This window comes from Schistocerca gregaria, chromosome 1 (assembly GCF_023897955.1).
Source record: "Schistocerca gregaria isolate iqSchGreg1 chromosome 1, iqSchGreg1.2, whole genome shotgun sequence".
In the NCBI taxonomy this organism is placed as follows: domain Eukaryota; kingdom Metazoa; phylum Arthropoda; class Insecta; order Orthoptera; family Acrididae; genus Schistocerca; species Schistocerca gregaria.
In genome coordinates, this window is record NC_064920.1 from 488,156,378 (window position 1) to 488,177,464 (window position 21,087).

The 21,087-nt window shown below is 43.2% G+C and overlaps 1 protein-coding gene across 1 annotated transcript in view; it reads right to left on the reverse strand.

Annotated features, from left to right (window-relative positions):
* LOC126269276 (uronyl 2-sulfotransferase-like) overlaps nt 1–21,087 on the reverse strand; it is a 173,738-nt gene that overhangs the window by 151,456 nt on the left and 1,195 nt on the right. The window lies entirely within an intron of this gene.

Sequence of the window (21,087 nt, forward strand, 5' to 3'; positions counted from 1 at the left end):
ACACACACCCGGGATCTTGGCAACAGCTCGACAGAACGGCATGCGCCCCTGTACGCTGTGTATGTCCAGACGACAGCGAATATGCGTTTCCGACCAGTTGGTTCCCTATTCGAATATAATCGGTTGTGGACCCACTATCACCTGTTTCAAATTGATCCAAAAGGCTTAAGACATCCTATGAATGAGCGCTGTATATATTAAGCTGTTCCCACTTTGCAAATTTACGATCCGTGCTTTTCCATGTACGGCTTTTTTACGAATACCTCTTTGTTCTGCAACGAAAGTTCCTACTCTAGTAGTCAGGTACACTAGGAAACAGCAAGTCACTCTCTCCAGAAATAGCTCTTCAATTGCTCAGACGGCAAGCAGCAAAGAAAAAGAGAACGAAAGAGCCATGTCTCAGCGTGCTGCGATTGTTGATGCGTCCGTTAAGTCACCACCCAGGCCTTCAGAGTACGCCAAGGTCAGGCGTTCACAGCCAAGAAGTGTCCAGCTCTCGGGCGGAAAGAGTACCTTTCGTAAGCTTCATCTACAAATTGCTTACTGAATGTTTAGTAATCAAGAAATGTCACATACTCCAAGCAAAACTAAGATAACTTTCGTAAACAGCAAGTGAGACTCTTTCTATGTTGTTTATCCAACTGCTGTTTTAATCTACTTACCCATGGTATAGCTACCGGCTTCCGTAACTGAAGTCACAATTGAACGTTAGTGTGGTGACACCGACTTATACCTACAAAGTCAAATATCCTAAAGATATCTTCAGCCTGCATGTTTTGTCAATAAAGGGTGGAATACTCCTGATCGACAGACTGCTATAATGATGCTGGTAAAATCCCAAATGTAATCGAATTGCCCTATAAAGCTAATTTCAGTGAATGCTCACAAAAGTGACTGAAATATATCTATATAGAGAGGAAAGTAATGTGCTCACTGATTCAGCCAGTAACGTTGCAAATATGAACGTCTTCGAATTGCCTCACAGACTACGATAACGTCGCGTTATTGTTGGTAATCTGTCCGCTGAATGGGACTTCAGCTCATGTGTTATTTGAGAGCAGTAAGTTACGTGATGTCATCGGATTTCACCTCCTCCTTCTTTTCTGTTGTATATCCCTGTACGTACTTTTGAGCTCTCTGAGCCTATTGCAGATGACGCAATTGTGTACAGAGAGATCATATCTTTCGAAATTTATTATGAAATCCAGGAAGACTTGATAAACGCTTTATGGAAAGACTGGTTACTGACACACAACATAAATAACTGCATGTGGCGAAAAGGCGCAGTACATTATATTATTCGATCGACAACCGATCAGTGAAGTCTGTCCCAACCATGGGGCATACAGGAACATCTGTTCACAGCGACTGAAAGTGAAACGAGATAACTTTAGCCACTGGGAAAGAAAATGCCAGACTACAATTTGACGGAATAATCCTAACGGTGACGTGCCGCTCTACGAGTTTTGTTGCCGTCACTTCATGCTGTTTCATGTTGAGAGCAGTTTTATCAAGTGAATCACAAAATAGGTTCTGCCATATTTCGGCAATGTACCACGTAAAGTAGAACCGGTAAGAAGCAAGAACGCTCTCTACGTCACAAGCCGAGACGCCGTATTGAAATTGTCGTATCCAGCTGAATACCATCTTTGGTGGGTTTTATGTTATGACTTACACCCTACGAATAAATGCTGTTTACAAACACCAGCACGTTGAATTCCTGGAGACGCGTCGTTATTGGTATGATTTGCTGTAATGAAATGACAGGGAAAGTCAAATTGGTGGTTAAAAATACGCCGTTTTAAAGCAAAACAAGGGCATTTACACCCGGTGGGAAGAAGACGCCGCAACTCCCCCTCCAAGCTCTCAAGGAAAAGAAAAAGTTTAGTGTCATCAGATGCTTATCATTCAAGAAAATGAGGCTTTTGAAAGGGGTCGACGTAGAACATTTTATGCGTATTTTAAGCCGCCATTCATCTTCCAAAATATTAAAAATACTCCATACCCTAGGGTTTGGCCCCCTTCCCCGATTATAAACTATATATGCGGTCTTGACGTAAAGGAACATTAAAGATTCATTAAAAACGTGTCTTTGGTCTCTCTTGTTAGGATTTGTAAGTAATAAAAGTCAATAAATAATATATCAGCGACTAGAGCCTTCAAGAAACGGTAACGAAAAATACAATTTCGTTTGTTGCAAAAAGTCAACGTAGCGGTAGGGAACAGTGTGTAGGTAGTTCGTGTCCCTTTCCAGCCAGTTTTTTTTTTCCACCTTCGTGTTTTCTAAAGGGTTGTGAAACATTTTTGTTGAATTAATAGAAATAACTTCTATAATGTTCGATATTATGTAAATATCAGTGCACTCTCTGTCAGGAGAGAATTTGTTCAATTTTGTGAACTTTAATAAGCTGATGTTCTTACTGACTGATATGTAACTTTTTCTTTTGTCTTATTACATTTTCATGGCCACTGGAATTTTTATTTATGTAGACAAAAGATAACAACGTGACTAGCATATAAGGGAGAAAATGAGCGTTTTACTTAATCTAAAGTAGAATGGCGTCCGTTTTCGTAAACAAACTTTTTGGTGTAGGAGCCAGATCCAAATGGCAACTGACGCTGGAGAGTTCCGAGAGAGACCCGTGTGTCGACAGCGCTGTGTCTCGTGACAATGCATTTCCTGTCCACGTCCGCAGTTTAAGGCTGTGTAATTCATCCGCGAAAGGACTCGTTTACAAACCCTCGCTAGTCTAATATTCTTTAATATTGTGCATCAGTCGTGGGAAGGAAGGAAAATTAAAATTCAACATCCCGTCGACAACGATGTCACTAGAGGCGTGTTAGGGAAGGATGGGAAAGGAAATCGGTCATGCGCTGCCTGTATCGATTTGGGGAAATCACAGGTAACCTAAATTTGGATGAGTGTATGCAAGCTGGACCGTCGTCTTTTTAAATATGGGTCCAGTATGACATCCACTGCACCTCCGCGCTCGGTCATATCAAGTTGGATTAACTGATAGAATAGGAATGACTCAAAGAATAACTGTGCGATTCATCATGGGACTGTTTAGGTAGCTAGAGAGTGCCATAAAAATGCTCAAGACATTGCACTAGGAGACGCCACAAAAAAGGCGTTGTGTTACACGGAGACCTTACAAAATTCTACGCGCCCACTTTCCAGAACTAATTATGAAAAATACTACTTGCTCCATCTCGCGTGAATGTGTCAAGAGTAGAAATTCTTACCACTTACAAGTTGACATCTGGACACCTATTAGTGGATGATATTGTGGGGTGAGACCACTCTTCGCCTTTATGACGGGTGGGACTTTGCTGGAGACACTTTCAATGAAGTGTCTGTGCATGGAGAACTGGTTCAAAATGGGTCTGTGCACTATGGGACTTAACTTCTGAGGCCATCAGTCCCCTGGAACTTAGAACTACTTAAACCTAACTTACCTAAGGACATCACACACATCCATGCCTGCGGCAGGATTCGAACCTGCGACCGTAGCGGTCACGCGGTTCCAGACTGTAGCGCCTAGAACCGCATGGCCACTCCGGCCGGCTGGAGGACTGGTAGCCCAGTCTTCTTCAAGAGCCGAAGCCAGAGAAGACAGTGATACTGACGCTGGGATCTGGAGCGAAGTGAATGTTATAACTCACCCGAAAGGTGTTCCGCTGGGTTCACGCTGAACTCTGGGCCGGCAGTCCATTTCAGGTATGTTACTGGCGCCAAAGCATTACCTGACAGGTGGTACCTTACGACGGGGTGCATTTCCACGCTGATACAGCCATCGTCCCCAGACTTTTCCTCTACCGTATGCAGCAGACAATGTTGTAAACTGTGATCATATCCTTCAGCGTTTGGCATTTTCTTAAGCGCAATAATGGGAAGAGCAGAGAACCGCCAAACTGCAGCACCACCTCGTCCGTACTTCACTGATGGAACTACACACGATGGCAGGTAAAGCTGTCCACTGCCAACTCTTCAACCTGACTCCCACAGGGTATGCCGGCCGTGGTGGCCGAGCTGTTCTAGGCGCTTCAGTCCGGAACCGCGCGACTGCTACGGTCGCAGTTTCTAATCCTGCCTGTTGCATGGATGTGCGTGTTGTTCTTAGGTTAGTTGGGTTTAAGTAGTTCTAAGGTCTAGGGGACTGAGGACCTCAGATGTTAAGATCCATAGTGCTCGGAGCAATTTGAACCATTTTGAGCCACACGATATAGCGTGGTTCATCACTCCACATTACTAGTTTCAAGTTCACCAATATCCAGTAGCGTCACTCTTTGCACCATCTCAACCGCCGTTTATCACTGACTACATTAGTCGGCGAGTCATATTCCATACGCACAGTCATTGTGTAATCTGGACTATGGTAGCTTTTTGGAACTAATAAATAATTCCTTCGGGTGATTTCATGTGATTTTTTACAACGACCTTCTTCAATGCTCGATGGTTCCTGCCCGTCAGTACATCGGAACTGGTTGGTCATGTTTTAGCTGTGGTTGTTCCTTCGCGTTTCTGCTTCATAAATCACATCACCAACAGCCTACTTGAGTAGCATTAGAGGGGCTGAAATGTTCGTGAAGGATTTGTCAGCACCTTTAGAGGGGTTGAGATGTTCCCGAAGGATATGTTACTCAGGTGACATCCAGCGACTGGTCCACGTTCGAAGATACTGAATTCTCCTGACCGATCTATTCTGCTATTATTACTTTCCGTCTCTTTTTATACTTATGGGTTCACCACTCACGACATCTAGTGGTCTTTCCGCATTAGACAGGAGTGTCTGGATACTTTTATCAGATAGTGTATATCACTCTGCATGTCCGCATATTTAACAAAGAAGGAAAATAAGTTTTGCAAGCCATGTTTCCCATACTACATACAGTACGTTGATTTGCCGAGTACATTCCTAGATATAGTATCGAAAAACTGTATACTACACTTTAATACAATATGTCTCAGCCATCCTTCTGTTAATAAAACACGATTCACATTGTACTATGGGAAAGGAAAGCATTTCTTCTTCAGTATTTCAGTATTTCCTACCCATGCCTCCCAATCATGGAACGTTATGTTAATGCTATATGGAAATATGTGGTAAGTTCCTATAGGACCAAACTGCTGAAGTCATCGGTCCCTAGGCTTACACACTACTTAATCGAACTTAAACTAACTTACGATAAGGACAACACACACACCCATGCCCGAGGGAGGACTCGATCCTCCGACGGGGGGAGCCCCGCGAACCGTGGCAAGGCGCCCACAGACCGCGCAGCTATGTTAGTGCTAGCATGACACATTAAATGAGAGCAATTTAGTTACTATAATTCATGCCATGTAGACTACCTTGTCACAAAGGAGCATCCACGCCAACCCCAGACTAACCATAAATTTCAGACACTGTTGAAACAATGATTAATAGATAGTACTATTATTGCGTCGGTGGATGTACCAGTTCACAGATCATCGACTGTGATAAGAGAATGATGCGCCGTACTTTTAATGAACCATATTCGTACTCGCAGTCAGTGACGGATGGAAGCTAGTGAAGACCGGGTCGGACAGTATTTGAATCACAATCCTACCACTCAGAAGTCCCAAGTGTGCAGCAATGGTCGGCTTCTTTCGTTAGACCGCAGGTGTTATATAGACATCTGCTTCTATATTCTACAAGCCACATTTAGGTGTGTGGGCGAGAGTATCCCATTTCGTGTCTCATTCTCGAACAGCGCTCTGGAAGAACGTATGTTGGTTAATCTCAGTTTGGACTCGAATTTCACTAACTTTCCACTAAATATCACTTCACGAAATACATGTGTGAGGAAGTAGTACATTGTTAGTCTCTTCTTGGAATAATGAACAGTAAAAATGCTCCTGATGAACATCGTTTCTTTGTAGCCTCTGCCGTTGATGTTCGATGTGTATCTCTTTGACGCTCCCAAGGTTTCTATACGAAAACATGACAAAATTCGCTGTTTTTCTTTGGATCTTCTGCTTCCCGAATGGCAATACGACACTTCAGCCATTATGGGATTTGGTAACAAAACCTTGTAACACAAAAAACCTTATATAACGTGGACTAAACATACCACTAACAGTTTTGACTCAAACATTTTTCTCTATCAATCTGGAGATACAGGTTGTTAGAAAAAGAGTCAGTGCAAAGAGACACTTGCAAATATTTTGAATGTGAGCTGAATGATAAACAAACACGAAAAGGACTGGTTTATTTCTTTCATTTCTTTAGTGGGAGAGTACTTACGTAACAATATGAAGTTATGAAAAGCACCGCTAAATGATTAATTCATACAAAATAATATCAAACGAGCAGTTGTTAAAGATACATGTAGCAGATAAACAAACATACCGCGGAAATAACGATCAGTTTGCCCAGTCAATGCAGGCTGTGAAATGGATGCGTAATTACGATAAACACACATTTAAAAAAGTTTTGCATCACCCCGGTCCACAGAACTCCTAAGGATAGGCGTTGATAGTGGATATTGTATCACAGACATAGTCCCTTTGACTGTTAAGAGATGTCACTAAACCCGCCCAAAGATTTAAACAACCTTGAATGAGCAGCGCCTATTAGACGTAGAGGGTCCGACAGCCGATCAGTTCCAGTCATTCCACCAGGAAGGAGGTACACGGCTCGTGTTGTCTGTAGTTGAACCTTGCCTCGACGGTCAATAACGCGGTTCGATCGCTTCCGCATTGTTACTTTGTGCCAGGAAGGGCTCTCAACAGGGGAAGTGTCCAGGCGTCCCGGAGTGAACCAAACTGATGGAGGAGATACAGAGAGACAGGAACTGTCGATGACATGCCTCGCTAAGGCCGATCAACAGTTATAAGTGCAGTGAATGACCGCTACCTACGGATTGTGGCTCGGAGGAACCCAGACAGCAACGCCACCATGTTGAATAAAACTTTTCGTGCAGCCACAGGACGAAGTGTTACGACTTAAACTGTACGCATAGGTGGTATGATGCGCGACTTCACTCCCGACATCCATGGCGAGGTCCATCTTTGCAACCACGACACCATGCAGCGCGGTACAGGTGGGCCCAACAACATGCCGATAGACCGCTCAGCATCGGCCCCTCGTTCTCTTCACCGATGAGTGTCGCATATGCTTTCAAGCAGACAATCGTCGGAGACGTGTTTGGAGGCAACTTTGTCAGACTGAACGCCTTAGACACACTGTCCAGCGAGTGCAGCAAGGTGGAGGTTCCCTGCTGTTTTGGGGTAGACGTACGCCTCTAGTGGTCATGGAAGCCGCCGTAATGGCTATACGATACGTGAATGTCATCCTTCGTCCGACAGTGCAACCATATCGGCAGCATATTGGCGAAGCATTCATCTTCATGGACGTCAATTCGCGCGCTCATCCCGACTTAATTCAGGATAACGATGTCCTTCGACTGGAGTAGCCAGCATGTTCTCTAGACATGAACCCTATCGAACAGGCCTGGGATAGATTGAAAAGTGCTTTTTACGGATGACGTGACCCAACAACCACTATGAGGTATCTACACCGAATCGCCGTTGAGGAGTAGGATAATCTGGACCGACAGTGCCTTGATGAACTTGTGGATAGCATGCCACGACGAATACAGGCATGCATCAATGCAAGAGGATGTGCTACCGGGTATTAGAGCTACCGGTGTGTACAGCAGTCTGGACCACCACTTCTGTATGATGGTACAACACGCAATGTGAGATTTTCATGACCAATAAAAAGGGCCGAAATGATGTTTGTGTTGATCTCTATCCAATTTTTTTGCACAAGTTCCGGAACTCTTGGAACCAAGGTGATGAAAACTTTTTTTGGTGGTGGTAATGATAATTGTTTTTGTGGTATCGTTTAGAGATAGCGGTACCACACAAAAGTCAGCAACGCGAATCTATACCACAGAAGTTAGCGGGAGCTCACTGCATTCCGCAACAACCAATGGGAGACATTCTATAAGACATCTCCTCCCGCTCGGTGTAGCAGCGCACTCGTACTGAGGTCAATATAGTGTCGAACATGCAAGGGCTCTGTTCAGTTTCTGACCTTAGCTGAAGCCGGGTCAACGAGGTGTCGATGTTCCAGATGAACTTGTACAGCTGTAAATGTCGAAAATTGTACTTCAAGACAATAGTTTGCCACTTAGTGCATCCAGTGATGCTTTCATAGTCAATGGCAGTTGTTGATTATCCAGTGCTCCTGTGACAAAGAAGTGTGTCAAAGGTAAGCAAATCTTCTATTTATTTATGTAATAAAGTGAACTAATATTTCATCTACTCTAGTTTGATGCGCCCTCTCCCAGAACAATCAAAGAGCTCACAGTTCTGGCTGGACGAAAGTAGTTTTGTCTGGTCACAACAGTTTTTGCTATACGAAATTCTGTGGTCATCAGTCCTATAGGCAATTCATTAATGACACGTTTTCGCAATAAGTTCTGAGAAATGTTGGGTGCTGCAAGGATATCTTTCGAAACGTCCTAATAGAGGTTTCTTTCTTTCGAAGTACCAATGACCTTAATTACGAGAGAAACAGTGATTCGCAGGTGCTTAGTATGACCAATTCTACTCTGCAGCGTAGTGTGACTGGGTGATTACAGCTTGATGGCTTAACAAGCTCCTATCCACGATACGTCCTCTGCCACTAGTTAAAATTGCGACAATCGCCAGCATTTGAAGTGAAAATGTCAGTTTTTTTAATGGATGCTTCAGCGAACGAACAGTCAGTCGTTTTTAGGAAGGAAGAAAAATAGAAGTGAGTCGTGTAACAAAATACAGCGTGTCGAAAATGTTTCTCCGATGCTTGAAAGGTAGAAGGAAAGGAATCGGAACGAGTAATTATTAGCTTTGCGATTAATGTCAACTGCATCGTCTTGTGGCGCTTAGCTATGCGGGTTATTTACCTAGTTCTACTCTGAAACTTCAAGGAATGGTGTCAACGTCTCTCAGTTGTTCTAACTGAATGAGCTCTTGAGATACTGGTTTCGAACGTCTGTGATGAGCTGTGGTAACACACATATTGCATTAACCTCTTCTCTGCAAATCTTGTGCACGCGAGGTACCTTAAGCTGCCGTGCATATTTTAATCTTTTGTCTGTTTCTACATTTCCTCCCCTCTAATGCTTCTTTTAATGCCAAATTGATTTTATCTCTATGCCTTAGCGGATATACTTCTAGTTTTATCCTTATCTTGCTTAGCATTGTTGATAGATTTCTGTAATCTCTCGTTCTTAATTCTTAAAGCAGCACTATATATTACATTTTGCCGGTTTCCGTGCAATAAACATACAGTTTTCATGCGTATTACACATTAGCGGAAATTTAAAGGTAAACACCTTCAATAACAGTCTCGTTTTAACTAGCTTTTCACTTATTAGAAACTCAGTGAACTGTGTGTAACCATAATGAGAGACCATACTCCTACCTACAGATTTAAGTAATATAAAAATGGAACGTCACGGTCGTATTTTCAGAGTATTTATTATTCAGACGACTAGTTTCAACGCAATAGTTGCGTCATCTTCAGTTCCTACCGTTAACCAAATGTGTACTTCGAGCCATTGGCTCTTGTATCATAGAATCCATGCAATAACTGGATGCTGTAGACGGCTGTTCACCAGGAGTGTATATTCTGAAGGTGCAGTCACCACGGTCGCTGAGTTGACTGAAGCTGAAATTTCTGAACCAGCCTAAAGAGGCAATTTAGCTGTGACGTCACTAGAAGTACTTACGGAGGATTTGCAACAAATACAGAGGCAGAGGTACGTTGGCTCTCACAACAGTCCGCTCATGTAATTCAGATGAAAACAGCTTGGATTTTTTATATATATAACCCACCTAGTAGTAAGTTGTCTCAGGCACAAAGGAAGGAGCTGCGGGATATCAACGGAGATAAAAACATTTTTGTTCTTACGGCAAACAACGGTGATACCACTGTCTTCAAAGGAAGTGAGGAGTATCATGAAAAGATGAACAATATTTTTGATCACACCAATTATAAAAAAAACTTCAGGAGGATCTGACTACGAAATTCTATGGATTACCGAAGGTGCACAAATCACAGGTTCCTTTGAGGCCTATTGTGAGTGCTATAGGGTCTCCCAGCCACGAGTTTTCTAGACACCTTGCCTCATTGCTGCAACCTTATATTGGTGGGACTGACCGTCGTATTAAAAATTCGAATAATTTCACTGACAAATTAAAAGAAATGTACGTGGGCCCAGATGATAATCTTGTTAGTTTTAATTTTTGTAGTCATTTATCATGATTCCAGTGAACGAAGCTATCTCATGCATAGCTGATATTTTTTCCTGTAGATGTAGTGGAGTTATTCAGACACTGCCTCACCACAACCTATTTTCAATACACTAATAATTTTTATGAAGATATTGACGGGGTGGCTATGGGCATTGGTACTTTGTGGCCAGTTTATTTATGGACACCTTTTAACAACGAACGTTGCAGACTGCCAGTAAAAGACCAGCAAGATGATGCCGCTGTGTCGATGATACTTTCAAGGTATAGACGCACGGTGCAGATGAGTTGCACGCCTTCCTGATACATCTCAGCAGTATCAGTCCGAAAATCCAATTTACTAGGGAGACGGAGAGTAAGGGTCAACTGAATTTTTTGGATGTGTCTGATATCAAGCGAGGGGACGGGACTTTTCGCCATAGGGTATATAGAAAAGCCAAGCATACTCATCGTTACCTTCACAAAGATTTTAACCACCACCTCAGACAAAGAGAGATGTGATTAAAATCTTAGTAGACAGGACGTACAAAATTTGTGAACCGACTTATTTAAAAGATGAGGTTGAACACCTACTGTCAACATTCAAGAAGAATTGTTATTCTAAGAAGAAGGCAGATCGAGCACTTCGCCCTAGGAAGAGAATCAGGATCAACGAAGAAAAACGGTCACCAAGGGAAGAAAGGTTTCTTTCCGTTCTTAAGATTACAGATCATATTGGGAAGTATCGAGCAAGTATGGTGCTGAAACGATCTTCACACCCACCAGCAACGTAAAACAATATTTAAGATCAGCAAAAGATAAGCAACATTCTTTGGCTACACCGTGTGTACACTAATCAGCCAGAACATTATGAGCCGGCCGCGGTGGCCGAGCGGTTCTAGGCGCTTCAGTCCGACACCGCGCTTCTGCTACGGTAGCAGGTTCGAATCGTGCCTCGGGAATGGATGTGTGTGATGTACTTAGGTTAGTTAGGTTTAAGTAGTTCTACGTTCTAGGGGACTGATGACCTCAGATGTTAAGTCCCATAGTACTCAGAGCCATTTTTGAACCAGATCATTATGACCACCTACATAATAGCCGGTGTGTCCACTTTTGGCACGGATAACAGCGTCGACGAGTTGTGGCATGGAAGCAATGGCGCCTTGGTAGGTTGCTGGAGGGAGTTGGCACTACATCTGCCTACACAAGTCATCTAATTCCCGTAAATTCCGGGGAGGATGGTGATGAGCGCTGACGCCACGTTCAAACACGTCCCAGTTGCGATCGATCGGGTCCATATCGGGCGAGTTTTGGGGAGGCAGAACGTCAATTGGAACTCGAACCACTCAATAACACTCCTGGCCTTGTGACATGGCGCATTAACTTGTTGAAAAATGCCACTGCCATGGGGAAGCACGATAGGCATGAAGGGGTGTACGTTGTCTGCAACCAGTGCATGACGCTCCTTGGCCGTCACGGTGAATTGCATGAGCTCCACTGACCCAATGTATGCCCACATGAATGTTCCCCAGATCGTAATGGAGCCGCCAACAGCTTGTCTCAGTCCCGCAGTACAAGTGTCAAGGAGCTGTCTCCCTGGAACACGAAGGGTTCGCGCCTTCCTATCGGCATGATGAGGAAGGTATCGGGATTCATCAGACCATGCGACGCTCTGCCACTGCGACAGCGTCCAGCGCCGGTGTTCGCGTGCCTACTTCAGTTGTAGTTGCCGACGTCGTGTTGTTAACATTGGCAGATGCAAGGGTCGTCGGCTGCGGAGACCCATCGTTAGGTGTTTTCGGTGCTCTGTGTGTTCAGATACACTTGTACTCTGTCCAACATTGAAATCTGATAATGTAATTTGCGCCCCCACCCCCCTCCCCACCCGCTCCCCGACGTTTCGACGTCATTTCACCTTGGTTTCGCTCCGTGTTGAAGACACTCACCACAGCACTCCTCGAACACCCGACACGCCACGCAGATTCCGAAATGATGGTGCCGAGCCTCCGGGCCATCATTATCAGCCCTCGGTCAAACTCAGATAAATCGCGCGCCTTCCCCATTCTACACATGGGCAGCACACTCACTCATACTACATGCACCGTGCGTGTGTCTGACCAGCAGACATTCCTCGCCGAATGACGCTGCTATCGCCTGGAGCGGTCTGTATCGATAGCCGGTCGGTGGTGATAAAGTTCTGGCTGATCAGTGTGTATAAAATTTGTAGTTGTGGACTGGTTTATATTGGTACCACGAAAAGAAAGGTTAAACCCGTGAGGATGAACACAAGAGGAATGGCAGCCTGGGATGTACTGATAAATCGTTAGTAGCGGAACAGGTTTACTAAGAGGGTGATCATGAAATAAAGTTAACGGAGACGAGGGTTATATCGAAAACTGCGCATTCTCATGCGTGCATGGTTCAAATGATTCTGAGCACTATGGGACTTAACATCTGAGGTCATCAGTCTCCTGGAACTTAGAACTACTTAAACCTAACTAACCTAAGGACATGACACACATGCATGCCCGAGGCAGGATTCGAACCTGCAACCGTCGCGGTGGCGGGATTATAGACTGAAGCGTCTAGAACCGCTCGGCCACGGCGGCCGACCATACGCGCATGTATAGTGGGTATAGAGATTTGTAACATCGTATAATTTTAACGGCAAAGAAGAAGGTGTTAAAATAGGATAAAATGTGGAACGTCATATGATAGACTGTTGTGTGCTCAACATTGCATATATATATATATATATATATATATATATATATATATATATATATATATATATTCGGCGCTCCCTCTAGTTTTCGTTGCAGTTAGCCACTCTACCTCTGCAGGTGTTTCCCGCAGTCGGAGATGAAACGTTAGAGGAAAGTGTTATGCATCGAGAACGGCCTGTCACACCGAAAATTTTAAGTGACATAGTGGCGTACAGCGTCTGACTATCAGGCGGTCGAATTACGGCTTGTGAAGCAGTTTATCTTGATTCTTGTGTCGGAAGGGGACTATTTTTCAGCAGCTCGTTGCTGCTAATTGTGAGGAATGGATATTTATGTTTGCCAGCTCTGAGTTTCACTCTTTGATATCCTTTCACTCGTTAGTCCTTGTTAACAGCCCAACAGTACAGTGAGGGATAATACATCGCAGTCGTCCACTCGATACACATTCCTACTTGATACATCATAGTTAGCAAAGAACAGAAGATGGAGCTTACGTTAGTAATTCCGCAAGTCTCCCAGAAGCCTTATGAGGTTCAGATGGTTCAAATTCCTGTCTGACCAAACTAACTTAGATTTTCCGTGAGTTCCCTAAATAATTTGAAGGCAGACCTTAACCTTGCTTACTAAACTAGACCACTATGAACTGATTTGCAAGGTGTTTATTTGCATATACATTAAACACCATTCTGTTTGTTACTTGTGTAGGTATCGTATTCCCTCAGAATTATTAAGCTCCTTGTTAGGACGAACCAAAACCCTGTGAAAAATGGTAAGTGTGTTTAATTATATTTTGCTGCTGTAAAAGCACATCTCCTTGGCCTTGTGGGAACTGTAACATAATAGGCTTGATGAAGTGTCAATTTCCACTGAGAGGCGAAACTTGAGAAAAGGAACTGCCTTGGTAGCAGCTCATCTGTTAGCAGAAGGTTAATGATGGTTCCAGCTGACAGTGGGGCGCAACATTGCTCCGAAACTGTGTTGCCAACTCCATACGTTCTGGAATAGGTGGTCATCGTAAGCGGTGGTCTAGGTGTGAATCTGAAAGCCACTGCTGCCTGAGAGTAGAGTGAAGAGACAGTACATTTGCTGTAGACCCACGATACACGGCTGAGGAATAAATTCAAGATGTTGAGCAGTTCTTCGGGAGAACCATACAGTCTTCAGCAGAACAACAGTAACCTTACTGAATTGTACTTAATTGCACGAATTGAGAGATGACGTCGTTCTGGCTCACGCACAATGTTGCTAACCCTGTATGACGTCCACAACAGACCACCATTTTGGGAAGTCAGATACATTTGTGGCAACAACGTATTATTATCCGTAATGCCATCGACACTGTTCCCCGCGCCATTAGGCTAATAGCGATGTCTGGTTTCCCCAAATTCACGTTCTCGTGGTACGCCCTAACAGGGTATTACGAGGTAAACTCGATCCACGCTCGACGCTGAAAATGGAGTGTTCGATATATCTGGATCCTAGGTTTTGGCTGCGATCACATGCTCTGGAAGTCCTGCACTGAGTTATCATGTGATGACATCCCGATGGCGTGACACTTCTCACGTCGGACTATTCCAATAGTAGTGGCACCTCTAACGCAACAGCTTGTCGATGTATTTTGATAAAGAATAACCGACCTCGGTGGTCAACCTCTGTCGGTATACAATCAAACCTCCGCCGTCATATCAAAAACGACTTAATTGGTATTGTGGTGAAAGCTGCTATTAAAGTATTCATTCAAACTTTTATATCACGCGAATATATATTGAAAGTATAGTGAAGACACAGTGGACTGATGTATTTCGCTTATCTTGTTGCTTCAGTCGTTTATCCGTATCTGTGGAAACAGTGATATATTGCTATCATCTTCCCGTCACCCTCTCGGTATTACAGTGACATATCAATTAGTCATGCTTTCCTGGAGCAGATCTCCAGTCTGGCCGTAAAATTTGCTTTGGAAATCAACAGGGTACATGGTAATGAAATGAATTCTTATCTCACTTATAATAAAAACACGGCGTCATTTTCGTTTCTTCTGGAAATTGAGTCTAAACCCCGAACGCAACTCTGTCTAGAATTTAGTGGCTTACTATTATCATCTCTTTAAGAACATTTCTAGTTTCTTGCAGTATTTTATACAAAAACGATATTATTATTATCATTACTGTAGGTTCAATGGCTGTAGGTGATTAGTATAGGTTTAAAGAATAATACCAAAATTACAATCAGTTGATATAATTAAGAAAACTGTTGAGAAATCAGTAACAAACGGATTTTAGAAATTGTGTGCAGTGTACCTAAAATGACAGACAAAGGCTGCCTTTTGCACTATTTGACTGAAACGATATGACTTCCTAAAAGTCAACACGGTACAGACACTTCATGAGAATCTTCAGTCATCCATTATGGAAACAATCAGAAAAGGATGCAGACGTAGTAAATTCAGCGGGCTTCCAATGAAAAAATCGTAGCTTTGAGGGGACAAAAGAAGGGGTCCAGTCGTGTTAAAACATACAAATGTCGCTAGTGTGGGCACTAAGGTGGCAACACGAATAAAATTGAATATTTTTAATATCGCACGGGTCGCACTTTTTGTATACCATGGATATGTCTTGTTAGGATATTTATGTCCATGCATGCTGAGAATAGTATTATAATATGGAGAGTCTCAATTGCTGAAGTGGGTACATTTTTCTTTTCTAACCACTTGCTATTGCTTTGTCCCACCGTGACAAATGCTAACACTCCTGAGCATGTCCTTGTAAATATTTCCAGTTCTAAAAGAAAATGCGGTATCAAATTAGTGCGACCTTCTGTGTCTTCTACTTAGCCACTCCAAAACGAAAGAATATTCTGTGCATAAAGATAAGAAATCATTTCGTCAGTGATAGATGAATCACACATCACTTCTTACAATACTTTACGCCTGAACTTGCTGAAATGTTATAGCCTTTCCGTTTTAAGAAAATAACTAGTACAGAATTGTTGCTATACCAAAGACTCTGCACATAACAGCTTATCTTCCCCAAACCTAAGGAAATCTTTTTGTGAACAACCGTAGGCTTTATTTTTTGCTAGAAGCGTGGTGAGAATGTGCAAACACGCGATTCCAGTTTTAAGCTAGATACCAGAACGATTTTACAGAGGCGTTTCGCACCAGCTGGTGATCATCGTGCCGCTTTTCAAATACTGACAAGTTCAAGTTTGTGCCGCACAATGCTTTGTTAACAAATGGATAAACGGAATAACTTAACCGCAGCCCGCATCTCGTGGTCGTGCGGTAGCGTTCTCGCTTCCCACGCCCGGGTTCCCGGGTTCGATTCCCGGCGGGGTCAGCGATTTTCTCTGCCTCGTGATGGCTGGGTGTTGTGTGATGTCCTTAGTTTAGTTAGGTTTAAGTAGTTCTAAGTTCTAGGGGACTGATGACCATAGATGTTAAGTCCCATAGTGCTCAGAGCCATTTGAACCATTTCAACTAAACCGTAGTTCTGCCATTTGGCTCTCATATCACTGGCGCTCCCAGCACACATCTACCGGCTGAAGGCTGAAGGCGGTGTCTCGCAGCTGACACACCCAGTGATTACTTACCGCATTAGCGCCTAGTGTGACACGTTGCAAACGCAATAGCCAATATTAAACGTCATCTACACGTGCATTATCAAACACAAATTAGTAATATAGGTTTCAGTCATCTACGTTACACGCTGGAATACTGTAGAAATAGGACAGTGCTGCAGCACGCATGCGTGAACAATTGTGCCGTGGTGTAAGGTGTTGGTACGTTGCCCCACAATTATATGCAACCTTCATTACTGTGAATATGCACGTCGTCAAGGAGGAAATTGTCGGCGTAGCAGTGAAACACACTTTTTAATTTTTTCCTGAGTTCAAGAAACAGCGTATTTTGGGTGTAGCCTACTTTTGCGTCAAAACAATTTGTCGAAAGTTTTCCATCGTTCATGAGCAATTCAAGAAGGTCATCGGAATACTCATTTGGTACAACTGCTTCACTGGACTCAAAAAGACGCGTAGCCGCAAATTGTTGTTGATGTTTCAAAAATTGACATAATTCCCTTCGAGAAAATCTGCCGTAATTTTTTTAATCACAAAAATTTTTGCGACATTTTTGTTATGTCTTTTCACCTTATAGACCTTCACCTACTTTAGACGAATTTCACCTGAGAATGATCCAGCCACCACAAGAACTTCAGAAGGGCAAGTTGTTCCATTTCATTCATTTGGAAGATACGTGCACAATACGACCTCTTCAAAAGCTCTTATGAAGAATTACGAGTATATTGTGTTATGTTATAAACTGAGTATTCTGAGGACGAAGATACGGAGCACAAACGGATAAAATAAAAAAGCATTTTACTATATGCCTTCGACAACTGTGCCGAGGAAGGTTGAAGACAGTTGCACCCCCCCCCCGCCTCCCTCCCACCATCCTCCCAACCCCGCCTCTTTGTTCAGTAGCCGCGAAAGCAGAATTTCGTCTGAGATTTAAGCGAAGTGAAAGCTTAGCCAGTTGGATACACCTATTCAACAAAAGATAGTAGAGAGATGGGTGAAAACTGAATTCGATCTGCCGAAATTGTTTCTCTGCGGAAGACCACATACGATCAGTGGCAGATATTGAGATAAGCGCTGGGGGAATAGAAAATAGCTAAAGCTGCTCAACAGGGGAAAGGCAAGTGGAGTGGATGAGATGTCGGTTGTGTTGTACAGAGATTATGCGAAAGAACTTGCTTTCCATCCAGGAGGAGTTTATTTTAGGACATTCGAGCAACGAAGGATAGCTAGCGATTTATAAAAAGCGCCGGTCATTCTAGGTTTCAAGAAAGGCTGTCGGACATATGCATGTAGTTATAGTCCTGGATAACTGAACTCAATGTGTTGTAAAAATTTGAAACCTGTTTTAGGGACACGCATTACGACGTTCTTCTAGACGTTCCTTTAGAAAAATCAACACGTATTCCGTAAGCAGAAATTTTGCGAAATTCACCTCACTATAATCGAGGGTGAGATCCAGAGCGCCGTTATTGTCGTGGTCCTTTATTTCTGGAAGGCGCTCCACACAATTCCACAGTGTCGTTTAGAGAATAAAATATGTACTCACCGGGTATCGGATCGGGTTCAATACCTTCTTGCAGGCAGAACTCAACATGTTGCTCGAAACGGAACAAATCGACAAATGTAAAGACAATTTTGGGAACACCTCGCAGGAATGTTACGAAACCGCAACTATTTAAGTTTGTTAATGGACTAGCGGATAGCGTTGGAGGCTCTGTGAGGCTACTCGCGGAGGATTGCTGTTGTCTACAGGAAGGCTGCGACACCCGAAGGCTGTAGTGAAATGCAAGAAGACCTGCTCGGAATCGACAATTGGTGTAGGAAATGGCAGTTGGCATTGGACGTAAATACATTTAACATATTGGTCGCAACTAGGCGAAGAGACCCACCACTATTCTATTACACTAAAGCCGACAAGTCACTGGTAACAGTAAGTACTGTAAAGTGCGTAGGAGTAACCACCCGGAGCTATCAGAAATTGAACGACCACATAAAACAAACACTAGAAAATTAGATACCAGACTTAGATTCATTGGGAGAATCTTGAGGAAATGTAATTCATCCACCAAATAAGTGGTTCAGAAAAACACTCTTACGAACAATTCTTGAGTATTTGTCATCAATACGTGCCCCTATCAAGCAAGATTAATAGAAGTAATTCAAAAGGCCGAACGAACAGCGGCGCATTTCGTCATGGAATGGATCACTCTGCACGAGATGCTCAGCAAACTTCAGTAGCAGACGCTGCAAGAGTAACCTTGAGCATCACGGACAGGCTTACTGCAGAAATTTCGAGCGTTAACGTTCCAAGAAAGGTCGGGCAACGCATTGCTTCCTCCCACACAGGTGTCGTGAAACGATCAGAACGAGAAAGAGAAATAAGATGTCATACAGAGCTAGTGGTATAAGAAGTTTGGTTATTATATAGCTGTTGTAAAGTTACGTTGTATAAATTAATATATTTATAACTGCAGTGATAGAGTACAGAATTTTAAAAAATACCATTATACAGAGAATTTTCAATGTTGCGAATGTATTGTACGACCTATGTTGGACACACAATAGAGCACGTTTCTATATTGCAATAAATAAACAAAAAGAAATGTCCAATGCTGTAACTATCCATTTCATTGCCATGGATTTCATTTCATTTCATTTCTTTGCGATGGATGGGAAACCATTTACGAGTTACACAGAACGTTTTACTGAACACAAGAAGGACAATATTGATAGAAATGGACGAGGCTGTGGGAAACAGAGTGTACGAGAGAAGAGGATGCACTTGTTGCCATTTCCCTCTCCCTCGTCTGGAATGTAGAGTACAGGGCTTTTATTCATCACAGAATTATCATATTCATAGATAATCATCATTTCTCCGGACATGACACATTTTTTGTGTCACATGTAAAATTGTTTTCTTATGACATGGTATGTCTGAGAACTGACCATCTCATTTGTTTTTAAAGATATTTGGTAAGGCTTTACCATAACGTGATTTTTATTATTTATGCAATGAATGAAGAAGTTTAATGTTTCCAATCATTTTTTTGTTTATTTCCACAACGCGGTTTGTTCAGGTGGATTACGTGGTTTAATATGGTATGTAAAGTATGTGTTGCGTTGCAACTTTGGTTGTCACAAAGTTGAAGGTGTATGTGATATAGCCGGCCGGAGTGGCCGAGCGGTTCTGGGCGCTACAGTCTGGAACCGTGTGACTGCTACGGTCGCAGGTTCGAATCCTGCCTCGGGCATGGATGTGTGTGATGTCCTTAGGTTACTTAGGTTTAAGTAGTTCTAAGTTCTAGGGGACTGATGACCTCAGAAGTTAAGTCCCATAGTGCTCAGAGCCCTTTTTATGTGATATATCTTGGCAGAGTAACAAACTTTCGAGCACTGGAGACATTGTCACAAATTACTCCAGAGTCGTAACAGAACATATACATGCCACGTTAATCCGCATAATTCTTCTAATGATGGGGATTTAAAGCTTCGACACGCATTGTAGAATCAGATAAACAGTGACTGGTAACAGTCCACTTTTTGTTTCATTGGCTAACTCATTTACCCTAGTAGTCCGAGGATAAATGTTCAGTATTCAGGAATATGTCAGGGACGATCATGGGAAGCAAAAAAAAAGTGTAGCAAACATGGGCTGTAAATGGCACACCTTGAGAGCTGTGTGCATTTGTTCATCTTCGCTAGTGTGGAACACATTTCTGTCACAGCACAAGTGCTAGTAGTTCTTAAGGCACCCATTTTAGGGTTCATGTTTACTTGATATTTTTTCTTGTTTTGGTCCGTACTACCTCCTCCAGAATATGGAAAGCAAAGAACTTGCAGTAGAATGAATTTGTTTTACAGTATTACGATGATGATGGTGGTGGAGGTTCGTGGGGCGCTAACCATTGTGGTCATCAAAACCCGTAAAAGTTTCCAATCTTTCCATTTCCAGTCTTCGTCATTTCCGAAATAATGATGAAATGATGAGGACAACATAAACACTCAGTCCCCGAGTGGAGCAAAACCGCGACCCACTGTATTAGGATGAAGTGCTCACATCTCTTAAGATATGCATTTTGCAGCCCATGTTTACTGCAAGTTTTTGCTTCCGATGGCTCCGAGCACCATGGGACCTGAGGTCATCAGTACCGTAGAACTTAGAACTATTTAAACCTGACTAACTTAAGGACATCACACACATCCATGCCCGAGGCAGGATTCGAACCTGCGACCGTAGTGGTCGCGCGGCTCCAGACTGAAGCGCCTAGAACCGCTCGGCCACAACGGCTGACAGTTTTTGCTTCGAATGATCGTTCCGTCATATCTACGCTCCTCCTAGGACACCATGCATTAACGAGTTGTTCAATAAAACTGTGGAGTCGCCGCGAGACACCACACGCGCTAGGTGGTAGCCTTTAAATCGTCCGCGGTCCGTTAGTATACGTCGGACCCGCGTGTCGCCACAATCAGTGATTGCAGACCGAGCGCCGCCACACGACAGGTCTATTCCAGAGAGACTCCCTAGCACTCGCCCCA